Source organism: Chlorocebus sabaeus, chromosome 13 (genome assembly GCF_047675955.1).
Source record: "Chlorocebus sabaeus isolate Y175 chromosome 13, mChlSab1.0.hap1, whole genome shotgun sequence".
NCBI classification, from domain to species: Eukaryota; Metazoa; Chordata; class Mammalia; order Primates; family Cercopithecidae; genus Chlorocebus; species Chlorocebus sabaeus.
In genome coordinates this window covers 45,890,987-45,900,896 of record NC_132916.1, presented here as the reverse complement: position 1 = coordinate 45,900,896, position 9,910 = coordinate 45,890,987, and the positions used below count along the sequence as shown (strand labels likewise).

General features: G+C 35.7%; 1 pseudogene; it reads right to left on the bottom strand.

Annotated features, from left to right (window-relative positions):
• Positions 1-6,496: 6,496 nt before the first annotated feature.
• Positions 6,497-7,257, bottom strand: LOC103240460 (large ribosomal subunit protein uL30 pseudogene; annotated as a pseudogene).
• Between the last annotated feature and the right edge of the window lie 2,653 nt (positions 7,258-9,910).

Genomic DNA, 9,910 nt, shown 5'->3' with positions numbered 1-9,910 from the left:
TGTGTTTTGGATTCCCTGTCCCATTTTCCTCTTCCTTACTATAGCAACACATTCCATTATCTCCCTTCATGATAACCTGTATCAAAGCCTAGTGTCTTTCTCCATAGCCATAGAATAGTTTATAGACACATACCTACACTCATAGACAAGCACACACATATATCTGATTTTTAAAATTGTTTATCATATTGTGGCAGACAGACTTTAATGTGTTCCCCATAATTCTCACTTTCTGATACTCTCATCCTCGTATAATTCCCTCACCTTCAGTAGGAGGGAGATCAACTTGTTTCTAATAAATCAAGTATAGGAAAGGTGATTGAGTATACGTGATTACGTGTATGTGATTATCTCACACAAGATTACAGCGCCTGTCTTGAGGAATGGCTTTCTCCCTCTTACTGCTTTGAGGATGCCAGTGGTCACGTTAGGAAAGCCCACATGGCTGGGAACTGGGGGCAGCCTGCAGCTGACAGCCTGCAAGAAACTCACACTCTCAGTCCAACAACCTACAAGAACTGAGTGCTGCCAGCAGTCATGTGAATTGGGAAGGGGATCCTTCCCCAGACAAGCCGCAACTAACACCCTGATTACACAGTCTTGTGAGAGGTTCTAGTTAAGCCCTAACGTCTGACTCACAGAAACTGTGAAATAATAAAATTATGATGTTTTAAGCTGCTAAATTTGTGATAAAATTGTTATTATGCAGCAACAGACAACTAATGTACATATAAAGTGAGATTATATGAATAACAGTAAAAGGTAACTCTGCTTCAGTGCTACCTGAGGCGTGATGACTTGGTCATATAGAGAGAATAAACAAAGTAGAGGATTGAAAAGCAAATTTCAGGCCATCTTCCAAGCAGGGTACAAAAGGGTGGAGATTGAAGAGCCCAGAGTTGAAGACTGAAGATTTCACTGGAGAGAGCTACCAATTAGCTGAGAATGCCAACTGCTACTCCCATGGGAGACTGGATGGAAGGGCTTGATCTCTTGTCTCAAGCCTAGTGAGTGGGATTTCAGAGAAGGGGCAGAGCTTGATATGTGAGCCCCGTGCTGATAGGGACAAAAGGTGAGAGAGCTGCTGAAGGAGATTGGGTCAGCAGAATAGAGAGCTATGATTGGAAATACACCATGGTCTTTCATCAGAGGGCCAGGGGTGTATCCTTCCCATGAACAAGACATGAACTACAGAAGAGAGGGCTGCTGTGGCGCTGTTGTGGATCCTGCCCAAGAGGGCTTTTGGGAGTGGTGACGAGGCTTCAGCAGAGGGACACTGAAGTGTACACCCAGATGCCCAGGGGACTAGAGATAAATTGGAAAATAGCAGACCAAGAGTTGCATGAGCTCAAATCAAGTGAACTGCAAGGAGACATACTCAGTGATAGGAAGTTCTCTAAAGAACCCACAAACCATTCATCAGAAATAGAGTCAGCTTTAAACATTTGCCAAGCATGGAAAGTACCAAGTCAGGATAACTTAGTCACACAGATCTTTCCTAATCCTTTACATACCTACCTCTCCTCCTCTCTTCCTCTACTACCAGTCTTTAATGCTGGAGGAGTTAGAAACCAAACCTAACCAGTCATGGCCAAAAGGGCGGAAACATAGCCAGGGAGAGAGCCTTTTCTTCAGCACCAGACCAGAGCTAGGGAGACTAAAAGCTTTAAACTTTGAACGAAGTCTTTAATTATCATTTTGACTGGACACACTAATTGCTAAACTGGATCTTTTGTAAGCTCAAATGACTGAAAGACATTTTATTTTCTAACAATGAGCAGAAATTGTGAGTTTGCCCTAGATTTTGCCCAGTGGCTGGAGAACTTCTAGAGCTCTACTAAATCTGTAAGAGCAGTTATGGGTAGAAAATGCTGTTTATAATTGCAACCTATAAATTCATTTTCAATGTTATTCTGCTCCCTTTTCAGTCAACTAAAACTTCATGGAAGTTCTCACAAGTCATTTCACAGAACTCCAATCCATTTATTCATAATGGTTCAAGTGCATGATAAATCAATTTGACCTGTTGATAGGCACACTCTTTTCCTCCATCCAGTTTTATTTGCTACTTTACTCCTATGAAGAGCAATTTTTATATTAAACATGCAACAATTAATACTCATGTATATATATATATATTTTTTTTTTAAATACTGATGCTTTTTATTTCTATGAAGTATTTCCAGTGATAACATTTGTTGGTTGAATGATATCTGTACACACATATATCCATAAAGGCAGAAACACTTCACATTTCTTCCAGTAGTGAACAAGTGATTTTTTACCATGTCTCAATCAGCAGTGTAGATTAAAGATATTTTCCATTTTTGCCAGTCTAATGGATACAAAATGATAATCACTAATACAATGATTTCTATTTCTTTGAAGAGAGACAAATTTGAAAATTTCATTTTATATAACACCAACTCTTAGATTAAGAGTGTTTTTAAAAATGTATACTAAAATGTTTACCTAGACTTAATAAATCTTAGAACAAAAGAAGTTTGATTGACTTACCAGGGTCACACAGTTCCTTATTGGCAAACTAAAATAGCACTGCAACTGTGGTCTTTTGTTTTTCAAGGCAATTTTCCTTGAATTATAAAGCCATTCTTTAGCAGGAAAATATTTGATTAATGAATAAAAAAGAGGTATCATTAATAATTGCAAGTGTTTCAAGAAGGTAGATAAAGAGCACTATGAGTTGAAACAAGCGGAGAATAGAAAGAGTAAATATTTGGAAGGAGTTAAAAAAACATATTTGAGGGATAATAAGTCAACAAGTGTGATGTGAAGTTTCTCTGATGGAAATGGCAAAGGTAACATCGTGAAGATAAGTTTAAAACAGATCTTACTTTCAATGCCAGGTTAAGATAGTTGTACTTTATGTTATAAACGAAGATGAAGCATTTTGAATAAATAGGAGCATAGAAAAATCAGCAGTGTTGTAGACTAAATGATATGGCATATGTATATATAACAGTTTTTAAATTACATATTTAAACAATGTATTCTTTCTTCACAAAAAGTTATTTTTTTAGTTTCTGATATTTAAGTGTCATCATGCAAACATACATACACAAATATGTACTCTCTACATCTTTCAAAATAATTATTTGACTACTTTATTTTTACATAAAGATGCTGGATATGTTACCTCTTAAAAGGCTAATCAAGCTGTTTTTGTAATTATATTTTTCTTCTAACATTATTCCCAAGATATGATACAGAACAGAACACAGATAATTCTTTATTACCCAGATTCAAAACTTTCTTAAAATAGTGAAAGAAAAGTAAAAGAAACAAGAAGTCAGACATGAAAACTAAAGACTGAGGAGTTTATAAGATTGTGTTATGAAGCATGGAATGAGTCTGCTGTAGAATGAGACATCCGAGTATATTCGACTGATGAAATACAAATAAAAATGAGCTCTGCTTCAATGGAGTGTACTCAACATAAGGAATTTTTATCCCTTAGAGATACTTGTAAAACTAATCTCAGGAAATGATTAGAATTCATGCATGAGAAATTTATAATTTAATTGGAAATTCATACTTAATATGTGCCAAAGATTTTGGTATGTGCTAGATAATCAAGCTTATGAAACATGATCTCTTATTCAATTTTCTGTTGCTATAACAGAACACCACATATTGAGTAATTTATTTAAAAATGAGATGTATTGGCTCATGGTTCTGGAGGCCGAGAAGTCCAAGATCAAGGGGCTACCCCTAGTGAGGTCAAAACATTGTGGAAGTTCTCACACAGAGAATACACACACAATAAAGAAAATCGGGCTGAATTCATTTTTTACCAGGAGCCTACTCCCAAGATAATGGCATTAGTGCATTCATGAGGGCTCTACCCTCATGACCTAATCACATTTTAAGGGTCCTATCTCTTAACACTATAATGATAGCAATTAAATTTCGACAAGAGTTTCGGAGGAGACATTTAAACCACAGTGCATGGTCTTCACTTATAGATGTCTTAAAATTTATAAGATAAATAGATGTTTAAGTACACTACTTATTATTAGCAGCACTTACTGTTAAAACATCACCTTTGTCACTGTCAAAGATAAAATATTGAATAGATGAGAGTCTCTCAAAATGATTGTTTTTTTCCCCTATTTTATTAGACTGAGCAATGTCAGTGTCAATGTTTTTCCCATTATGACATTTTAAAAATGTAATTTATGTTTTCAAAAAAGGAATGCTTTGTTCTTCCTTCTGTAAGCTTGAATGATAGTTATTATCTGTACTGCTTACTTAATGATGATTACCTGATGCCTTTCATTCAGTCATTTAACAAATATTTGGAGCATTTAGTATGACCCAGGCACTATGCTGAGCACCTTTTTATATTTCTGGTTACATTTTTATGACTATAAATTGATAGCAATATTCAACCCTTAACTAAAATTTAAACTCTGCCAGATGAAAGAAAAAATATATATGTATTACCCACTTGTACTATGATTTATTGTATCTAACACCCACATATATGTGCTCTTTAAGTGTAGTATAACATCTGGCGTCAAGCTGCTGTGATTCAAATTTTGGGTCCACAACTCACTAGCTATGTGATTTTGAGCAAGTTATTTGACCTGAGCCTAATTCTGTAGTCTGCCAAATTAGAATAATAAAGTATATGTATCTTATACGTTTATAACGACTGATGATACATGGCATAGTGTTCAGTGCATAATTGGTGCTTAATAAATGTCAGTTATAGGTAGTAAAGTAGGAAGATATTTTTAAAGTTTTTAACCTAACATGGACCCTTACATTCAGAATATACTAGAAATGAAGGTATCCTTGACAAACCCAGTGATCAACAGAAATGCTAGGAAAAAAACAGGCAGGTCCTGGGGCCTTTTGGGAACTTATTTTCTTATCTATAAAGATTTATAAAGTACATGAAATTTTTTCTTAAATCTATTCAAATATCACTTTTATAAAGTTTCCCACTGAAGCAGAGTACCCACAGAGTACTGAGGCCTCTAGTCATGAAACATAGTATCAATCTGACATACAGAGTGCAAAAGTTATATGATTATTTAGGTGCCTGTTTCCTTTGAGCACCCATTGCCCATCTCATTAAGGTGACAAGGCATGGTTAAATAAAACTTATGAAAGAATGAGATACACCAAAAATAAGCTATCATTTGTTACTGAAAGCAAAATATTGAATTACCGTAAAAGAGATAGTTTACCCTCTCATAAACAATGAGATGTTATTCATTCAAGACACACTTGTTAATACAATGCTTTCATCATAGCGATTCGGGAAAAAGTAACTGCCAAATATTTTCTCAAATGCTTTAAGAAAATAAAAACAAACTTTGGAGGGCTGTTGGCTGGTTGGTGCCTGTTCTTCTCTCTTTTCCCTTCGTCTCTGGCCATAAATCACATAGAGCCCAATCTTTAACTTTACAAGTGTTTGTCTTTTAACATTTTACTATGAAGAAAAAATGAAATTTCTTAAACCCCTATAGTCTGTAGGAGTCTTTTTCCTAATGAAATGTATCTGAGTCATTTGTGCAAAATACATCTCAGTGTCCTCACAAATAGTAAAGGACAGTAACAGTGTTATCTGGATCTCATTTCCACTGCTCTTCCTAGCTTAATTGCAAATTCCATCATCCTTTCCAATTTGATTTTCTCTATCAAATATTTTTGAATCTGAATCTGTGCCTTGGAGGGAAACCTTGCTTCACGGCCTCAATATAATTATCAGCAGCCATCTATGAAGCGGAGCATGTATTGTATAAATATTTGGACTGATCATCTATTGTTCCAGGAACTTTAAAAATGGTATTGCTTCACACATGATTTGCCCTCTAAAAATATCGACAGACACTATTAACTTGACAAGAGAGGAAAAGAAAAAGAAATAATTAGATACGGATGAGTAAAAGGGAGTGGTACTCAGTGCTTAAAAGGCAATTTTGGACCATCACTATTTACAGGAAAATAGAAAGGGTCAGAAGCAATGGAAATCTCATAATTCAATATTCAAGGAAATAAAGCAACAGGACAGAAAAGCGCTGTGATGATTCATCTTCTCTGGACATTTTTGGTTTCCTTTCTTCAAAGCTTATTGAGAGTAAAAGAAGTAATTTCAGTAAGAATAAATGAAATGAAGCATGTTAGTTTAACTTTTCCATTGGCAATCCATTAAAAAGACACAAATTAGGAGTGAGACCTTGAATGAGCTGCTTTACCTTCTTCGCTTCAGTTTTCTTAACTGCAGGATGAGTGTATTGACTAGACGGTGGTCATTATCTATGCCAGCTCTAATTTCTATGATTTGTAAATGCATGGCTGATTTGGCTGTCATGAGAATTTAGTCATCCAAACAACAGATTAAATTAGCTATAGCAATTTCCTAAATCTGTGAAGCTATTATGTTGACTTTTTTCTTTCCTTTTTTTATTTTTTTCAATTTGAGAGTAGGTATTGTTTATTAACTGACCAGCTTAGAAAAATAATCAAGGTAGACACCTTAGCTCATTCTTCTAATAAGCCTGTTGATCTGGTCTTCCCTGTGGCCAGCATCTCCACCTTCTACAAAATGGGTGGTCTTTTTCTTCATTCCACCTCGTGGAGAAGATAATTTGAAGGGCCACAGGAAGTTATTTGCCTCTTTGAAGCGTTTCCAACAGTATAAATCTCATGAATCAGATCCTCCATGCAGATGATGCCATATTTACCAAGAGATCAAGCAATCAAAGCATTATCTGTCAAAGCAATTCGCTTCTTATTGATTTTGCCATAACCATGCTTGTAGATTAGCTCATTTACTGACTTCAGATTGGGGTACCCCCATGCAATATATGGCTCTACAATCCTCAGCATGTTAACTGAAGCCTTGTTGAGCTTCACAGAGGTTCCATTGAAGATCTGACGAAGGCAAAGAAGCTGCAATACCTTTCGGACCTTTGGGCTCATGCCATTGATACCTCTGATTCTGATGACAAACGCCAATTTGGGTTCAGCAGGTACATAGAAGTTGCCAGCTTTTCTTGCCATCCTCGCCATTCGAATTTCAGTTCTGTACATCTGCCTATATTCCTTGTGGTAGTGCTTTGCTTTTTCATAGATAAGCTTCCTCCTTGCCTTTCGAAGCATCTTTTGGGCAAACTTCTTTCTCAGGCGCTTGATCTTCAGCTCTGCGAAATTCCTTCGCTTTTTCTTAAAGGTTTCTGGCACAGGAGGAAACTTCTTCTTCTTCTCTTCTACACCGTCCATGGTTCCAGTCCTAAAAAGAGCAACTTTTTTCTTAAACTGATTTGACTTTTCTATTAATTGAAGATAATGTACACGTAAAAAAGGGGAAACTAGTTTATTTTCAGAGAACTGGATTAAAAAAATTCCCAAAAGAACCAATCAATAATAAATGATATGAATATATGATGGAGTGAGATTCAGTGTTTGAAATATAACTTTGAAGACATCAGTGTTTACATGAAAGAGAATTTGTCATAAGCAAAAGGGGATACACGATTATAAAAATCAACTTTTTCTTTTTATCAAAACAAATTTCAAATAGCATCAACCAAAACTGTATATCTGAGAGTGAAAGGGAAGAAACCAGGGGAATTAATCAGAAAATCAGAACATAGTATAAGTTCAAAAATATGAATGAATATTAGGTTTATCTACTATTATGATGAAATAGGTTTGGGAGGATGAGGGTGGAGGATCCCTTGAGGCCAGGAGCTCAAGACCAGTCTGAGTAAGTTGGCGAGATATTGTCTCTACAAAAAATAAAAATATTAGCTAGATGTGGTAACATATGTCTGTGGTCTCAGCTACTCGAGATGCTGAGGCAGGAGGATTCCCTGAGCCCAGGAATTGGAGGAAGCAGTGAGCTATGATAACTCCACTGCATTCTAGTCTGGGCAACAAGGCAAGACCCTGTCTCAATTAAAAAGGAAGAAGAAAAGAAAGAAAAGAAGGAAAGAAGAGAAAGAAAAGAAAGAGAAAAAGAAGAAAGAAAGAGAAAGAAAGAAAGAAAGAAAGAAAGAAAGAAAGAAAGAAAGAAAGAAAGAAAGAAAGAAGAAAGAGAGAGAAAGAGAAAGAAAAAAGAAAGAAAGAAAAGAAGAGAAGAGAAAAGAAAAGAAAAAAGAAAGGTTTTTGTTCTTGGCCTGAGCATGTCCTTACGCAAAAATAGAATTCTTGAGGTTACCATAGATGCTTCTTCATTCTTAATGCTTCCCCACTCTCATGACTCATCAGCAATCAATAAATCAATAAGAAATACATTTTTCGGCCGGGCACGGGTGGCTCACGCCTGTAATCCCAGCACTCTGGGAGGCTGAGGGGGGTGGATCACAGGGTCAGGAGATCAAGACCATCCTGGCTAACACAGTGAAACCCAGTCTCTACTAAAAATACAAAAAAAAAGCCGGAAGTGGTGGCAGGCGCCTGTAGTCCCAGCTACTCAGGAGGCTGAGGCAGGAGGATGGCGTGAACCCGGGAGGCAGAGCTTGCAGTGAGCCGAGATTGCGCCACTGCACTCCAGCCTGGGCGACAGAGTGAGACTCCGACTCAAAAAAGAAAGAAAGAAAGAAAGAAAAGGAATACATTTTTCATTTTTAATACCCACTGCTACCTCTCCTCCAATGAAGGCCTCTTTGAGGAAGCTCCATTGCCTCAGCCTCAGACTGCTTATCTTCTACTCTATAAAGAAATATTTACATAACTTCAATCCCAAAACCCCACCTAGGAAAACTGAACAAGTGGAAATGGTTGACTTAAATTCATGCTTATTGACTTTTTTTTTACAATTCAAACATAGAATGGGGTTGTAGATGAGACAAGTATCAAAATTTGATTTGGTTAGGTTGAACTGTGGTTTACCCACCAACAAACAAGACACTGACCCTGACCAAGGAGCTCACAGTCTATGACATTTATGGAGACAAACTATAAATATATAAAACATTTTAAAAGTAGTCATTCAAGTGTAATAAATGGATACTTAATAACTACACACACCCAGACACACACATACACACACACACACACACACACAGAGTTATTTATCTCATTGCTTTTTGTGTTATTTATTAAGAACTGTTGTCATCAGCTAACAAGCTGGAAAAAAAAACTCACAAATTTGACACAAAATTTGTATATTACATAAAAAGTTCGAACAAATCAGTAAGAGAAACCATTCCTCTCTGTCAGCTTATAATTACACTACAAATTTATTATGCTCTATCCTTTTTGGTATTATATTTCTAAAGCTAACATCCCTCGATTTTTCCATATATTCCTGCACATTAAGCTCTCTTCTTTTTGTATGGCCTATTATCATGGCAAAATTTCATATTAGGTTGGATTTCCAATCTACACCAACATAAAGATACCATTTCCTAATGTCAATATTAAATTAAGTGGACAATGTATCAACTTTTGCTTATAATGCCTACAAAGGCTTGATTTTTGCTTACTGGGAACATGCTTTTCAATAATAAAATATATATTTATATAAATGATATATATTTACTAAAATATTCTTTCAGTTTTTATGAGAAAAGAAGGAAGAAAGACTTCAGAGAGAAGAAAGACTACAGAGAGAAGAAAAACTAATTAGAAAAGGATCTAGAGTCAAAGTGAAGAAGAAAATAGTAGCCTGTGTATATTCCACATAGCATTTTTAGCTCCTTGAAAAAAAAAATCCTTAAATTATAGTTTCTAACACTGTATTTTATAACTGTAATCTTTTCCAGGATAAAAACTCATCTTCTTTAGGTGTAATAAGCTTATTCCAGGGCTATCGTCCTGGAATTGAGAATTAAATTTAGCTTGAGTAGGTAAGCAATATGGTTTTCTTATCTCATAATAGAAGAAATGATATGATTTTAACTCATAATATCTGTCTCATAATGAACAG